Here is a 15,701-nt window from a genome sequence, read left to right as displayed (position 1 = left end):
TAGACTGGTAGCAGACCTCAAAACTACAAAAATGATAACTAGCAAAATCACTCAAAAACAAGGGTTTTTGAAACGTTTTCCAGCAAACATAAGGTTGATAAAAATTTAAAGTCTGTCTATACTGTGTTAGTGAGCATGTTTAACAATGAGAATTCTTAACCAAAAAAATTAGAAACCAATTTTTTAATAGTAATTTGTCAATACCTACTAAGTTTCACTGTGTATTTCCTCTGTGACCTAGGGAATCTATTTTATATATATAAATATTTATATATAAAATAATATTAAAAGACAAACATTTATATTAAAATATTAATATTAGTATTAATATTTTATATTTAGATATTAATATTCAAATATTTATATTTATATATAAATATTTTTGTGGAAACCTATATATATCTTAGTTTGTTGATCCTGTTTTGACTATGACATAACTGAAATAAAATTTTCAGGAAACAAAATTTACTCTTACTACATGCTGTACGCTTTTATCTATCTTTGTGCCTTACCACTTTGTTCATTTTCTTCCTTTCTCCCTTCACTCCTCACCACTTGCTGTCTCTCTTTTTAAAAAGCTGTTTGTGACCTCGACTCACTAATGGTTTTTTTAATTGATGGGTTATGAACTGTAGTTTCAAAAACCCTGCCTTAAAGAAACTTACATATAAGTGCAAAAGAGACAAGGATAAGGATTTCATAACAGCATCATTTGTAACAGTGAAAAATTGGAAGCAATCTTAAGCATTAATAAATGGAGACTAGATAAAAAAAACTAGTATATCCATATAAGGATTTTTAATTATACATCACAATAAATCAGTGAATTACAATACCCATATTCAATGGATACACTTAAAAATATAATCCTTATATAGAAAGGAAGGTGCAAAACAATATATAAAATATGATATTTAAATGAAGATTAACATGCAAAGCCATACTATATATAGTTATTTAGATATACACAGATGCAAAAATACATAAAGAAATCCATGGAAATGATAGACACCAAATGTAGGCTATCTCTGGGAGGGAAGTAAAAGTATTTCTGTTGTTTAGATACATGTATATTTTAAAGTAGGGTGGTAGATACATATTAAATATTTTACCTTCCTTTGTATGTAAAAAATATTTTACAGTAAGTATTTTGAAAAGAAAGACTACAATATTGACAGTGAAACTGAGATTTCTCTCAGACAAAAGAGCAAAAAGAATTGAACATTATGAGAGAAAGTTGGAGACCTACCAAGTGGATCCAGATCAGTATCTGTGAAATAGGAATTCCAGAAGTGAAAAATAGGTCCACATTGGGAAGCAGTAGATAATAAAATGGTAGAATAAGCTTTTCTTGGGATGAAGAATGCCATCAAATAATGTATACTAAAATGAAGTTTCTGTTAAAATCAAATACTGTAAAAATTCTGAATTCCAAAGGTGAAAAGAAAATCATTTCTAGATAAAGTAAATAGGCTTACCCTGATGGAAAAAAGAATCAGATTGGCATCTGATGTTTCTTATGCAGCACGAGATACTAAGAAAGAGTGAGAATTGCTTATAGAATTCTGAGATAAAAGTGTTATGATCCTAAAGTTTTGTATGAAGCAAAAACTATTTTTCAGGTACCAAGGCAAAGTATGTATTTGTTCCAAAGGACTGAACTATTACACTTATAGACTTAAATAAATGAATCTGTTATTTGGAAGTACTACTTAAGCAAAATGAAATGAATCAGAATAAAGAATTCTGGACTCAGAAAAGGGAAGGTTTAGGCAAACCTTACAGATATCATGGGTTTGACTTCATACCACTGAATAAAGTGAGTATCTGAATAAATCAGGTTGCAGTTATTTTGCTTGTGAAGGGTCATGCCTTCAATATGTAAAAAAGCACATTTTTGAAGTGCAATAAAATGAAGCACAACTAAACAAGATGCATGTGTATGTGTTGACAAAAGCAAACAACCAAAACCTAATATATCAGTGAAACTTATGGTTAAATCTAAAATATTGTTAATAATGTACTTCAAAGTATAATATTACTTTAGAGAAAATATCCCTAATAAAATGAAAGAGACAAAGAAATGCCAACTAGGAAATGAATTATAGATGACTTAATAATAGAACCTATAGACTAGCCAGTAAAAATAAGGTGAAATGGGGGAAGTAAAACACTACTATGCATAGCATGCTATGCAAAGATTTCTACTTACAGAATTATAGGAGTGGATACTTTTTACTTCTTGATATTTTTGAAGATTTATAGATGGAAATATATGTTAAAAAATTTTGAGACTTCTGGTAAAAGATGGCAAAAGATGAGCTCTCCTAGCTTTCTCCATTTGTGTTTGAAATAATTAAATGTGTTCTTAAAAAAAAATCAGGCTGAAATTTTTCTTAAAAAATGTATTTTTTACTTAGGCCTGCCTGTAACTTTTTAAAAAAATTTTGTTGCTTTGGGCAACAAGAAAGGGTAACATTGGTGTAGCAGATTTGGGGGAGTTCTATGAAGGTACAAAGGAGATGGAATGAGAGGAGCACAGAAACAAGAGAGAAAACCACCATTGAAAGTGAAGTTTTTCCTCACTGGACTTCAAGGGACTACATTTGTGGTGTTGACATTTTGAAAGATTTGGAGTGGTCTGTGGGGTAATCATCAGAATGATTAAAAAACTGTGTCTGTGGGGGTTCTCCCTTCCTCATTTGTACAGAATGATTGTGTTCTGGGTGTAGTATTTGTCTCTAGGATAGAATTGTGGCTTTTGTTCTGCAGATAATGATTTTGGAGAAAGCTTCTGGTAATGTGTGATGGGGTTAGAGAGAGGATCAGAACAGAGCTGGAGAACTCTACCAAGACACAGGTAGAGGTGAAGGAGAGGGAAAGAGAACGTAGTCCCATGCATGCATTAAAATACTGTACTCCAAAAGTAGAGTCTTCCTGATGTTGGGAATCTGGGGGGGGGGGGTGTGGTTCCAGCCTACAACTGCTTTATGACCACATGTTGTAAAATAAAGCATGCCTCTTGATGCACTCCATCTACCCACATTCATCCTGAAATCAGCTCTCATTCAGGAAGATGGCCTCAGAGAGATACAGAGTGATAGATCTACTGGAGAAAACTAGGTCATTTAGATATCTCTAGAACACCATTCATAAATTTGGAATACCAAAGATCATCAGAAAACCAGCAATACTGATAGAGTAAGAACTAAGAGAAAAACACCCCTGGAGCATAGGAATGATGCAAACAGTAGATGGAACATAAATGTATTTTTCGTAGGCCATCATTAAGTATTATTGACTTAGAAAAGAAATATAAATGGCTTAGGAAATGTAAACATATGCTCAAATTCACTCATTTTAAATTCAATTTTAAAAGATGCCATATTTTAGAATAAACAATTTGATAAGTAGATAGTAATGGTGAGGAAACCAACACTTGCTCATAAATGTAATTTGTATCTTCAGACATTTAAGTGGATAAAACAGCTGAAAAAATGAGTAAGGCTCTTCTGAAAGAAGCAATCTACAGAGTTGTCAGAAACAAAAATCTGATTGATAAAATAAAAAAATTAAAAGCAAGGGCTGAAAACTAAATTAATGATTTAGAAGGAAAGTTGGGGAAACATCCCATAACCTAAAGATAAAAAAATGAAGATAGAACATATGAGCAAATGTTACATCACATGGGGGCATGGAACCAAGTATTTTCATTTTCAGAGGAGATAGGAGGGGAGAGAATGATAAAAAAAAAATAGTAGAACACAATGCCTGGATGCAAGGGAGTGTAATAAGAATATTTGAAAAGATGAGTGAGATCAATATGTATTATGTGAAAAGGTCAAGATATATTTTAAAAAGTTGTAAGAACAGTATATTTGTGCTCAGAAATATAAGCATGTTCAAATATGCACAAGAGAGAAAAAAGGACATGAAATATTAATATGGTTTTCTTAAAACAATGTTTCATTAGGAACATTTTTATTTAAAAAATGAATCACTAAAAGTTACGTTGGAGTGGAGGGAAGGAAAGTAACGTGATGGTAGCAGTGGTTACTTAAGCCACTTAATTTACACATAGTCTCAAGTCTGGTTTTCTTTGTAACATACTTTTCTTTCACTTCTTAGTTATCATCTCCTTCGCTCACTATTCCTCCGCCCTCATGGAAATGTGTTCACACACTTATCTTAACCTTCTTTTTTACTTAGACTATCAGAGCAGGAGTCTATCTAATTTCTTCATTTGCATATGGATTTTACAAGAGATGATACATATGTGGGGAATACTTTAAAGGAAGGATATCTTCTGGGTATTCCTTTATTAATAAAAGGTTAATATCAACCAAACATCTTTTAGAATGAACCAGGATGTAAATAAATTAAAATAATCAGTAGCAAAGGGAAAAATAAAGAGAGTGTCATATTCAAGATTTTGAAGTATTTTCTGATGGGATTTTTTGGGGCTGAGAGTAGAAATTTCTCAGAATCAGAATACTAACATGTAGTATAATCACAGAGGTCTGAAGTGGTGTTCTGGACCATCTAAAAGGCGCCATCCCTTTTGAGGAGATGGGTATGTTCCTTGATCTCAATATGCCACATCTACTATAAACTTCTGAACCCTCCACCATCATTCAGGATGCATCTCTCATGGTTGAAGAAGTGGCGGAGGATGATGTGGAGTGAGTGCCCGAGGATCCTTGCCTGGGACAATTTATGGGAAGAAAAATCTTACAGGTATCCCTCTTCTTACATATTTTACTTGGTTGCTGTGTTTTGGTTAGATAAAATGTTTTTCTGGAAGGAATGGGGAGTGGTTAGTGGGGATGGGAGATGGGACGGATGAGGTGGTGTCATCTTCTTTTATAAGTGTGTTAACATTCATTAGGAAAGAATGTTAGCATCTTTTTGTATTTCTTTTTTGGCTCTTGCACAAGTTTTGCTTCATAAAAAGGAAGTATGAGAGTTCTTGAATCGCAGACTCACTTCTATGGTAATGAGATTCATAAGGAACATTTTGGTACATTTCATGAAGACATAATAGTTGTAGCTAATAGCATTAGCAGCAACTTCTAGAAACCAATGGAAAATGTGTCGATCTGTGAACTATATTGAATTTTAAATATTTTGAATATATGTTTAAACATATTATTTGTAATTAAGTTGATAATGATCTCTTTGTTGTTTGTGTTAATTGGTTATTTAACCATTTGACACTGACTTCTCAGGCATGAAAATGTCTAACATTGCTAGCGGTTCAATTGTTAATTAACTGGAGCTCTTTAAGTTTTAAATTCTTGTTTGTTTGTTTTTGTCTCTGGAATAGCAGAGACATGCCAAAAGCTCAGTGAATGGCTTCCAAGATAGCTCTAGTCTCAGTGCAGCTTAAAAATATTGTACAATGATTTTTCTCTTCAAACCGTATGTCAGGGAATTATGTAGAGATTTTCTACATAGATGGTTACTGAAGTTTTAGAAATGGTACCCTCAGTTGTGTTCCTGAAAATTTATAATTCTGTTGTGCTTTTTAAATGATAATATAAGAAGTACACATGAGCGAGTAGGGGGAAGTTGTGTTTGAATACTTGAAGGAAATATACATATAACAACTTGGGAAATATACCTATAACAACTCAAGAGGGCATGGACAAAAAATTGTCCAAGTGAGAGTATATCTGGTAAAGTTTTCTGTTTTTCTTTTAGTGAAAATAAGAAGTGTTACTAGATAATTTTGTATCATTTTCTCTTCTTTTTTTTTTCCTCCTTCAGCTTGGGCACAAAGAAAAGAGCTCTTTTATCCCATCTTGTCTCCAATCCATTTTTATTCAAGAAAGACTCATTGAAGACTCCTTTGAGAAGAGTCTGTTTTGAAGAAGGAAAAGGAAATACTGTTGAGACAAGAAGGCGAACAGACCAAAAGGGTGATAGAAAAATGTATTTTAGTTGTGTGTATAACAGCAATGGGTATTCATAGAGTGAACATGGAGAGCTGAGAAGGAAGAAAATTAAGAAATGACTGGATTTTGTGCGTCCTGATGAAAAAATGTTGGCCATCTACTAACACTGAAGACAGTTGATGCTTTAGTCCCAGCATTCTCTGTCTCTGCAGTGTGTAGTTATCATAAACTCTTTTTACTTTCAGAACCAGTCCTTTGTCCTCTGTGAGTGATTGGTACTCTTGTTTCTGTTTCAGCAGTGCTTCCAAGGATAAATGAAAAAATATATTGTCTGCCAAAACCTAAAAAGTACATTTTGTTTATTTATAATTAGAACTTTGCAACATACCCCTCTTGTTTTTAAAATTCTGTAGAGCTTAGAACCAACCATTGTAGGGGCTTTTGGTCAATAAATATTATATTTTCAAGATGAAGTATAATCATATTCTGGTCAGTTTTTTAATTTAATATGTATAGAAAACTTCATAAAACTGATTTTATTTTTTACATTTAAATGTGCGATTTGTTGTGTGTAATTATACAATTTGATGTTTTTGTTGAGATTTTAACAGATCTTATTTCACTATGATAAAACAAGAAAATTAAAATAGTAAATATGTTGTAATATTGATACACATATTAATTTCCTACAAAGTAACAAATTTATCTCAATTATTGGAAATTTAAGTGTTTTATCTGTTTTATGTGGGAAACTTCTTATGGATTTGGCTTGTGTGTGTTTTTTAAATTTAAATATTATTTGTTTAAAATTCTTTTTATATTATGTAATCATATTCTACTAGTCAGCTTTGCTTTGAAAGACAAGAGGACTTTTTTTTGAGCCTATAATTGGTTGTTTTAGTTCTCCAGGCTAATAATATGAACTTTGAACTGTGTTCCTAATTCTTCAGTCTTTCCTTATTTTAAGGACTTTTAGAAAGGCAGTGATCCATTTTGAACATATTATCTCAATTGTCAAGAATGTGTTTTCCTGAGTTTCTCCAAAGAGGATTTCTTGACTGAAAGTCCTTTTCATACACTGGGTTCTTTTAGTGTCCCCTTGTTACTCAGTGATTATACATATATATGTAAGGGTGTGACTTTGTTTTAACATGACATAGTCAACTGTACAAACATGTTTATCTCTGCATTGCCAGCAGTGACAAAAAGCTAGAAACACCTTTAATGTACATCAAGAGGGAGAATGGTTGCAATGCAGGAATGTTGTGGAGCTCTTAAAAAATGGGTTCTGTGTGTTCATTTTTTTAAGGAATGTCTGTGATGTTTTAATAAGCGAGGAAAGCTAGTTATAACTCATAGAGTATCCTATTTTAAAAAGTTGTTTTTATAAAGTATATATATTTGAAATAAAGGCATAATTATTGCTATATGGGATGGAGGATAAAGAAGGAATAGAGATGACCTATATTCCCTTTTCATAATTTTGTAGTATCACATTGGTTTCAGTGGAAGTATTATTTTTATAATTTTTGAGGAAGAATTTAAGAATTGTGGAAAAAGTACTTAAATGCAATCTTATTGCATCTTATAACTTTATAGAATAACTTAATAGTTAGAAGTAGAAATACTGTGGTCAGGGATGTACATGATTTACCATTACTATGAAATAAATTAAGGTGCTTCAGCATCGTTTATGATTCATAGGAACACTAAGACAGAATCCATTTTTACCTGTAGGAGATAATGAGTCGGGGCTGGTATGTACATTTGAAATGTGGTCAAAATTCTTATTATAGGGACTAGTTTCAGTTTAATTTGCTTTCTTTCCTTAGCCTCAATGCTTTTGCATTTGAGACACTAAATTGCTCAACAAAATTTAATTGAGATTTCTTGTATACCTTCTCTCTTATCCCTTCTTTGAAATGAGTAGGCAGAAGGGGAACATTTAGCAGTATAAAGAGGAAAACGATGAATGGTATTTGAATACTGTGCTGGAGAACACACTGACTAGAACTAGGCATTGTGGACCTGTTCTGATAAAAAATTTTCCAGACCTGTGTTTACTCAGTTGTAAGATAAGGAATTTGGACTCATAAATAAATACAAAGGGCTGTCCTGGAAATGGTATTACATAAATAAAAAATCCTTGTATAATAGAGATTTGAATAGATTTACCTTTGAGGGGATGAAGTATAAATACTGTCCAACCTTGGTTCTTGACTATCACCCATCTTAACAGTTAGGTTCTTGACTAAATTGTTCATGGAAAAATATGTCTCAGTTGTCAAACAAAACTTCAGTTCTCGACCTGACAGCCCTTTGATGCCTGTATGATCACTAATGTGTCTCTGAGGTGAAAAACTAAGGAGAGAATACGCGAATGTGTGTCAGTTTACTGCTAAACCTCCCATTGTTAACATGTCAGGAAATTGTGCTGTGATTATTTTCCTGTTTCTTTTTTTTGTTTTTGTCGTTGCTTATTATTATTGAATACATACAGTAAGTTACCATGGGTCCTAAGAAGGTTAGAGATAGCAGTGAAGTGAAAAGGAAAAGCATGAAAACAACAATAGAGCTTTAAAAAGAAGCAGTTGCCGAGTATAATAGAGGTGTTCACGTGTCTGGTCTGGCTACCTACTCTGGCATGGTGAATTGACGATTAGCACAATTTTAAAACATAAAGCGCCTATCAAGATTGCTGATATTGCTAAAGGTTATGAAAGTGCCCACAGAACAATGATCATAGGCAATTGAAGAGGTAGAAAAATTGTTGATTTGGATAAATGAAAAGCAGTTTGCCAGTGATAGCATTTTGGAGGCAGTGATATGTGAAAAAGCGAGATGCTGCATGCTGACCTCCTGAAAGATAGCCCTGGGATGACTGCTGAAAGTGATTCATTTAAGGCCAGTAGGGGTGGTTCGATAAATTTAAGAAAATAAGTGACATTCATAGTGTAATTGGGCATGGGGAGGCTGCCACTTTTAACACAGTAGCAGCTGATAATTTTGTGACAATTTCAAGAATACATAGAGGCTGAGGGATCTTTCCCCTACAAACGTTCAGTTGTGATGAGACAGACCTCTTCTGGAAGAAAATGCCAAAGAGGACCTGCATTACACATGAGGAGAAATCAAGCCAGTGATTTTTTTCTGCTTGTTTCCAGGATACAAGCCAGTGAAGGTCAGGCTGATGTTATTGGTGTGGGAATGCAAGTGGGGACTTTAAATTGAAACCTTTACTTCTCTACCATTTTGAAAGTCTGAGTTTTGAAGAAAAATAATATCATGAACAACAAGTTGAACATGATGTGGAGGGCTAATAGTAAAGTTTGGGTGACCAAACAATTTTTTATTGAGTGGATTCATGAAGTGTTTGCCCCAAGTGTGAAGAAAAACCTCTGGAGAAACAGTTGTTGTTCAGGGCACTTGCAATGCACAGTGCTTCTGCCTACCCTCCAGGCTTGGTGGCTGAGTTGGTGGAACTTCATCACTATTTGGTTCTTGCCACCTACCAACTCCTATTTGGCTCTTGCCACCTACCAACTCCTCTCATCCAGCCTATGGTGATGCAGACACTGACCCTCAGTGTCTGCGCCATTATGGATGAAATGAGACATCTCACACGAACTACCAAGTCTAGTGAAGGAAAAGGGACAGCATGGCTTTCTCTCAAGGGGAGCAAAAGCCACAGCCTCTGCCATGACAGGCCTTTATTTCTCCCCTCTGTGCCTTACATGATGGTTCTCATTTGCTATGCACAGGTTCACTTTAGGTGCTTACCTTTTACAGAAAGCAGAGGAGCCAATGCTGCTAATCACATCACAGAAGAGGGATACTTGCAAAGGAAAAGGCGAAAGTGGTTGAAACAGTTACACTCATCCTTGGAAGGTTTAGCATGGATTTTAGGAAGTTATTTTGCAGTAAGTGTCCTCAGTTCAGGGTGAGAGAGTTTTTTTTTTAGCAAGAACAAGACTCAAAGTGGCCTAGGCACTTTGCAGGCCTGATTCCCCACAGGAGAACCTATCCGTAGTCGTGGGTCCTGTGCATCTCTGACTGAGAGCTGGGCCCACGCTACACAGAAAGGTCTCCTACATCTCCCCCTTTGTTTTTCATTAGGACCTCTATAGATCCCACAAAGCTTGCTACTTGCTGGTTTCTCACAGGACCCTGGGAAAATAATTCGCAAATGTGTTCAAGTACACAGAACATTATTATGATCAGTAAGCAACCAGCGGTTCCATAGACCCACATTCTCAGATTAAGTCCATCAGTCATTGTCAGGCAGTAAAGTCAAATAGATAACATTCAAAGAACTCTGAGGGCCTATTTTGAGTCAGGGTCAGATAGCTAAAGGGCCATGAAACTTTGGGGAAACAAACTCCTTTCAGGCTTGGACTCTTATCATTTAAATTGAGGTTATTAGCAAAGCAGGTTTCATAGATTTTATGCTTTTTTTTTTTTTTTTTGGCCTGATTGCCCTGGGAAACCCACCCTTTCCAGCACAGGGCCTCACCCACCTCCAGCATTGTTTCAGGCTTAGGTTGAGCAGGGAAAGTAAGGCAGCCAAGAAATTAGGAGACTTCTTGCAGACAGAATGAGGACTCTGGCTATGTCAAAGCCGAGGGACGAGGGTCCATCACCCTCTTTTTCTGTATCCCCCCCCCCCCCCCCCCCGTCCTTCCCTGAGGGCCTCCACATGATCGTGTCTGTCTTAGGTCGATCCTCCCTTGAAGAATCTTACCTGTCATTGGCTAACCGACCAAGCATTGGGGGCCAGACAGGGTAAAGTAAAATGGGCAGGGCAGAGGCAGTGCTCCTGCCAGAGAGAAGCTTTGTCTCCTCAGTGGCTTATGGTCCCAAGGTCTCTCACTCAGCCTTAGCATGGGGGGGGGGGGGGGTACAGCTCTGAAACCAGGCAGGGCAGTTCCCAACATCTCATCTCCCCACTTTTTAGTTTGTGAATGCTATTGTAGCTGTTAAGCCTGTGAAACCTACTATTTGCAGTTTCTGAATGCAGTCTTCAGAAAACAACCTCTATATAATCATAAAGCACAAATAAGGATTAAGACAACGGGGCATCCATGGGATGCTAGGACCCAAACTTGTAAATTCAGTCCATTGAACCAGTTTTTAGGGTTCAACCATTGAACATTATGGAGCACCGAGGGGTTGTTGCCCTCTGCAGGAGGTGCTTGAGCCTTGGCCTCTGTCATTGGGGCAGGCCCCATCCTCCTCTTTTGGTAGACCCAGGCCTGTGAGTGATGGTGTGAGTGTCCATTTTCCTTCTGGTTGTTCAGGGTCAGCTGGGCCATCTGGTCTGTCAGTCAATTGGTTCTTGGCTTCAGGTAGCAGAGCTTGGTGTCTGTCCCACTCATGATAAGGCTTTACTCTTTTGGCTTGTAGTCAGGCAGGACCTGTAGGGATGGAAACACAAGCATATCCTCTTCCCCAAATTAAGAGGTCTGCAGGGCCTTGACAAGAGCCATCTCCCAGAGGATCTCTATATAAAACCTGAGGATAAGATGACTTTGGTTCTTTCTCATGAAAATGTTTCTCAATTGGAGTACAGAGTGATTCATCACAATTTAGAAAATTACAGGTAAACATGACTAACATAATCAAAATTTGGGGAGGTGGACTCGTGGCTCCCCCCTTTTCTGTTTTTTTAAGAAGATTTTTAAAAATACGATGAGCCCGTTCTACAATTGCCTGACTGGTTGGATTGTAAGGTATTCCTGTTTTATGTTGGATATTCTAATGTTGAAGAGAAACCTGAGTAGAATGGGCAAGGTATATAGGACCATTATCAGTTTTAATTTGCTGAGGCCATCCTAAATGATTAAAGGCCTCAAGCCAATGGGCTTGTATATTTTTAGCAGATTCTCCTATTAAAGCAGATGCATGTAAAACACCAGAATAAGAATCAATAGAAATATGAATGTATTTGAGTTTTCCAAAGGCAGGTAATGAGTGACATCTGTTTGTCAAATTATTTGAGAACCTCATCCTCCAGGATAAATTCCTGTAAATGGGGGTGCCTTGCTAAGGGCTTGCCAATCAGGACATTCTTTAATAATTTGCTTAGCTTGGAAAGACAGGCCCCCTGCTGTTTTTGCAAGCTGCAATGAGTCTAAGCAAGTTAATTGCCCTGTTCTCAGGAACTGGTAGCTCTTAGGGTCACAGTTTTCAAGGAAAGTGGCACAGATGAGGGGGAGGTGCTCTGAAAAAATATGTTTTAGACAAAAATGGTTATGCACCAAGGGCCTTTTGTGACTTGATTGACTAACCATTTCCTCCGGGAGAATCGCCAATTCTTCCCCAAGGAAACCATCAGTGTTTACAGGTACTGAGTTAAAAAGTGGTACTTAATCTTCCGTGGAGAAGGGCTAATTCTCTCCGGGAGACAGTATACCTATATTTCAGTTTTACAATAAAGGTCACGGCTCTGGCATATACAAGGAGGATTCTTAATATTTTTTAACACATCACATCCCCCATCCTACTTATACCATGCTTTAGATTGACAATCTTATGAACACATTCACAACTTTCAGAAACAGTTTATTTTTCTACTGGCATTATACATTAGCTTTTAAAAAAAAAAATTGGAGTTTTGACCTGCTCTGTTTCCGACCTGGGCCAGTTCACCCCTCCTTAGGCAACCTTGTGACCACCTGGCTCCTGGGAAGTCACTATATTGATGCTGAACTTTGTGCGGACACCGGATCAGCATAGCACACTGTAGCCCAGAACTCCTGGGCTCAAGCGACCCTCCTGCCTCAGCCTCCCAAGTAGCTGGGACGACAGGTGCATGCCACCATGCCTGGCTGGTTGAAAGTACGCCAGTGTGTCCGGGACTGCACCCGGTGCCGGGTGTGGGGAAGGTCTCCCCCAGCTCGCAGTGGGGAGAAAGGGAGGCGAAGGAAACCAATCTCCCCTCTGTGCTACTGCCCATCCCCGGCAGAGAGACCCCGCCCCCACTCAACTTGACAAGAGTGTGCACACACTGGCTGGCAGCTGCAGCCGTGCTGTGAGTGCACATGCACACCCACGCCACTGCCGAGCTCACCAGGCAGGCCGTGAGACTGGCAGCAGCTGGCATGAACTGCGAGGAGGGCCTAGCTAGTGCGCATCAGTCCCTTGTCTTCCATACTTCCATATGTGAAGATCCCTTATGTGGGAGACATTCAACAGCCCATAACTGCTGAAGTAGCTTAAAACATTGCTCTCGTTCCTTAGTTTGTTCCCCATGGTTGAAGATTCACAGCAAAGTGGTTGCAAGAGAGGGTGACCTAGGAAGAAAATCCCTTTCCTCTGAAATCCAACACACCCTTACGACATTTCTGAAAAGCACTCAGGGTTGTTGGTCCTTACCTGGGCTACTGCACATGGACAAGTACTCCAACCAAGTTGGTGTGTTGTCCATAACGATGATGGCTCTTAGCCCTGGGTCCCTGTTTGTGAGCTCCAGCTGACGCAGGCACTGGCTCGCAGTGTCTGCGTCATTATGGATGAAATGAGGCATTCACATGGACTACCGAGTCCAGTGTAGGAAAAGGGACAGCATGGCTTTTCTTTCAAGGGGAGCAAAAGCCTTGGCCCTTGCCATGACTGGCCTTTATTGGGTTTCTCAGCACATTACATGACGGTCCTCATTTGCTATGCACAGGTTCGCTTTAGGTGGTTACCTTTTACAGAAAACAAAGGAGCCAATGCTGCTAATCACATCACAGAAGAGGGATACTTGCAAATGAAAAGGCAAAAGTGGTTGAAGTGGTTGAACTGGTTACACTCATCCTTGGAGGTTTAGCATGGATTTTAGGAAGCTACTTTGCAGTAAATGTCCTCAATTCAGGGTGAGGGAGTTTTTTAGCAAGAGCAAGACTCAAAGTGGCCTAGGTACATTGCAGGCCTGATTCCCCACGGGAGAACCTATCTGTGGTTGTGGGTCCTGTGCATCTCCGAGTGGGAGCTGGGCGCATGCCACACAGAATGGTCTCCTACACTATGGACCAGCAGGTCCTTTCTAATTTTAAGAAACTCTGCCCAAAGGCACTGTTTCAGAGGTGTTTGGGTGACCTCTGAAACTAATTTGATGCTCAGGTAGTCCTGGAAGGAACATTTTGATATCCTTACCTGCTGGTAAGGATATAGACATAGCATGGGAGGAAGTGTCTTCTAGGACATGTAATCATCTTGAAAGAAATTATGGCCTGAGTCTGTGCCGAAAGAGTTTGAAGACTTTGAGGATGAGCCTGTGTGGGTTGCGGAGGATATTTTGTCTCTGGGCAAGTCCTTGGGCTTGGAGGTGGATGGTGATGAGGAGGAGGAGTAGATAGAGGATTACCACACTGAGCTGACCACTGAGGAACTCCAAGACCTTCAGAGGGAGCAGCAACAGATAGCAGCTGAAAAGCTCTTTCAGCGGAGGAGGGAAAGAAGGGTATTCCTACTTCACTAATTAAGAAAATGCTTGGGAAATGGAGAGAAATGCAGATTTATTGAGAAATATCACCCTGTCAAAGAAGTGTTAAACCCTGTGATACTCAATGATAATGCAGTGTTTCATGTCAGGAAAGTGTTAAAATGCAGGCAAAACCAAACATCATTGGATAGGTTTTTAGTGAGAGATAAGCTCAGTGATCCTGAAGCAAGTTCTAGTGGAGCAAAGGGACACAGGAGAGCAACAACCCCAGAAGAATAACTACCTGACATTTTTATGGAAGGGGACTCCCAAATAATATCGCTCCATCTTTTTATCCCCCTACTCCATATTCAGTCAATAGCGCTCAACATTAAAGGTAAGTTTTAGTCTGTAGGTAAATTTTCATTTTTTACTGTGTATTTCATTTGCTTTTTGTTGAATTTCCAATTACATTTTATGTCCTTTTCTTACAATGTTATAGACTAAATAGTACACTGGCATGTACTATATATAATAAGAAAGACTAAAATGGGGAATCCAGAATGGATTAATGCAATTTACATTATTTCTAATGGGAATACATTACTCAGTTTTTGAACAGATTGATTTTTGAACAGCCTTACAGAACAAATGAGTTTGAGAACTGAGGTACCACAGTATAGTGATGCATGTGGATGTGAAGCTGGGCCTTACTTTGGACTAGTAGAATATTAGAATATTTTTCTTTAAGACCTGGTAACTGCTGCATAAGGAAAGTTATTATAGTAGCAAATATCTGTGGCTGTCTTAGGCTTGTACAGTTAACATGTTGAGTTCATAGGGTGTCAGTTTTAAAATATAGCAGTATAAAATATAGCAAAGTAACAGGTAATAAATATACAAGTGTCAGGAAACAGCTATTGTAATAGTGAAGGAAACAAAAGCCTTATATTTGTTTTGTATTGTACTTATGGAATTGTGTACTTAACTTTTAAAAAAACACAGTTTACTTGAGGAAGAAACATTATGTCTGTGGAATAGAGATGAATTTTTACTATTAAACTTTTCATGGCAAGTCATTGAACTTGGTATTCACAGGTAGAGACTTGCTTTTCATTTTTGTCTTTACCGACTCTTTTCCTCAGCTTGAATAATTATAAATTCCTCTGGTTTTCTTATTGGTTATAAGCTTAAATAAATTGTATTGCCATCTTTTTCTCCTTTCAACTAGATTATCAAAGGATTGTGAAACCCCATATTTTCTAAATTTCAAAGTTTCATACAGTATTATAATCAAGTTTATAGTATATATTTGTGTACAGCATGAACTGTAGACTGATCTATGAGTTGTGGTTTTGTATTTGGCATCTATATATTCCAAAAGACTTGTCTGTTATTTG

The 15,701-nt window shown here is 37.5% G+C and overlaps 1 protein-coding gene and 2 long non-coding RNA genes across 3 annotated transcripts in view; all 3 read left to right on the top strand.

Moving 5' to 3' along the window:
- Positions 1-15,701, top strand: part of MACROD2 (mono-ADP ribosylhydrolase 2) — a 2,132,804-nt gene that overhangs the window by 29,088 nt on the left and 2,088,015 nt on the right. The window lies entirely within an intron of this gene.
- Positions 353-8,626, top strand: LOC118496783. The gene is made up of 2 exons (XR_004899335.1): positions 353-4,737; positions 5,770-8,626. It is a non-coding gene; the product is annotated as an uncharacterized LOC118496783 (long non-coding RNA).
- On the top strand, positions 11,915-12,240 carry LOC118496784. Its single transcript, XR_004899336.1, has 2 exons — positions 11,915-12,025; positions 12,073-12,240. It is a non-coding gene; the product is annotated as an uncharacterized LOC118496784 (long non-coding RNA).

This window comes from Phyllostomus discolor, chromosome 9 (assembly GCF_004126475.2).
Source record: "Phyllostomus discolor isolate MPI-MPIP mPhyDis1 chromosome 9, mPhyDis1.pri.v3, whole genome shotgun sequence".
Lineage (NCBI taxonomy): Eukaryota > Metazoa > Chordata > Mammalia > Chiroptera > Phyllostomidae > Phyllostomus > Phyllostomus discolor.
The sequence above is the reverse complement of the archived record's forward strand: the minus strand, read 5'-3'. Positions and strand labels throughout refer to the sequence as shown.